Raw genomic sequence first — 2,072 nt, 5'->3', positions numbered from 1 at the left:
CATGCAATTTCAAACCTTTTTTGTTCTGGATTATTCATCTATTAGTGTCCTTTTTTAAAGGAACACGCCACCGTTTTATAAAATTGGGATATTCACCGTCTCCCCTAGAGGTCAATAAGTGGGCAAACGCATTTGTCTCAGTGCATGCAATGTCATAGTCTGGCAGCGCACCTGCTAGGTTAGCTTAGCTTAGCATAGTGAATGGAATCCTTTGTAGCCAGATAGTATGTCATGAGTAAAAGTGAGCCTCTGGGCCCTATTTTAACGGTCTGAAACGCAAGTGGGAAAGCGCAAAGCGCAAGTAGCTTTGTGGGCGGTTCTACGGCGCTATCGCTATTTTACAGGCGGATAAATGACACTTCCGCCGTGGCGCAAGTGTCAAAAGGGTTGGTCTGAAGCAGCCTAATTACCCGTAGGTGTGGTTTGGGCGTAACGTGCAATGAACCAATCAGAGCGTTTTCTCGCATCCCCTTTAAGAACGATCGGCGCATGTTCCATGGCGGATTGCTATTATGATGGCGGGTTTGCCAGGCGCACGCAATGAAAGGTTCACCACAGAAGATACCGATGTGCTTGTCAGAGCAGTCAAAGAACGCGAGTTGGCTTTATATGGGGATGGGAGAAACCCACCCAAAATTGCTTCCGTGAAAGCGGCTTGGGAGGAAATCGCCGTAATTGTTTCAGCAGCTGGACAAAATAGGACATCTCTCCATTGCCGTAAGCGATACAACGACGTCAGGAGAAGAGGCAAGGCCAAGCTTGCGGCCAACTTGAAAGCACGTCAAAAGACTGGAGGAGGATCTGGCAGTTACCAGGACCTCACGCCAGCAGAGGATATCGCTGCGTCAACACTGACCGCTGAAAGTGTTGAGGGTTTTGGGGCTTAGAGGTCGGCACCCAACCCGATGCACCAGCTGTCCAACCCGAAGGTACATAAATAAAGTTCACATAAATAGAGATGTCTCGTGAAAATCTTTTTAATCATTTTTGACATTTAATAAATGTAACACAGCCATAAAATAAATCAAAACAATGTCACGTAGCTTCTCAGGAAGAAGACCCTGGCCTCGGGACCAGTGCGCACGGGGCAGCTGAGGGAGCCGCGCGGCGCCCTCAAGCAAGACGCCGTGGCAGCAGCAGCAGCATGAGACCGCAGGACCACCCGTTCCTGCAGCTCCAGCAAACCGGGTTCGACATGCTGGAGCGGGAGCTGGCCGGGATGCGGCGAAACACCAACACCCGTCTGGACCGGGTGGCGATGTTGCTGCGGCCTCTCGGGCGCATCGCCTCAAGTTTGGACCGGATTGCGACAGCAATGGAACGTGCATGGCCCCCAAACGACCCACCTCCTCCCCTGTTGTGCCCCTTCCCCTCCCCCCTGTTGTGCCCCTTCCTCCCCTGTTGTGCCCCTTCCTCCCCCATTCCATCTCCGTCCACCCGCTCCACCAGGAGCACATCCAGCGTCGCCACTCCCGGACCCTCATTTGTTGGATCCCGCCGAGGCAGGCGTAAAAGGCCTTACAGAGGAGGGAGAAAATAAATATTTTTTCCTTCAAATCTTTGCAACTTTTCATTTTTCGTTTTGTATTATTTTTTTTCATTTACGCCTAACATTTGGACAAGCCGAATAAAAAATGTCTCAAGGACATACTATACTTTCCGATGTTTTGGGCTCACTTTCTCTGACTCACAAGGTTATGAATGCATGGTAATATTTGTACAATGCTAAACAATAGAGCGGAGATGTCATTAGTTTGCTTACCTCACTATATACGATGCAGCTCCTCTGACAGATGAGCTCTCCTCTCCCGTGCTGCTGCTGGGCCGGTAGACCCTCTCCCTTTGGCGTCTGATCCTCTGTCCCAAGACGTATTCCATTCCACTGTGCAATAGAAAAATTATGAGTAACCTCAACTTAACTGGTAAGTTGCAGAGTAAGGTTTTAAATGGACTTACAGAAGGTGATTTCGCAGTCTTCAGAATTGTGGTTCCTGATTCTTGACGGACAACCCACTTTGACAGGTGTCCATTCCTTATATACATGTGTCTCTTGCCACTATTGGTCAACCAGG

This window comes from Anoplopoma fimbria, chromosome 19, assembly GCF_027596085.1.
Source record: "Anoplopoma fimbria isolate UVic2021 breed Golden Eagle Sablefish chromosome 19, Afim_UVic_2022, whole genome shotgun sequence".
NCBI lineage: Eukaryota > Metazoa > Chordata > Actinopteri > Perciformes > Anoplopomatidae > Anoplopoma > Anoplopoma fimbria.
The sequence above is the reverse complement of the archived record's forward strand: the minus strand, read 5'-3'. Positions refer to the sequence as shown.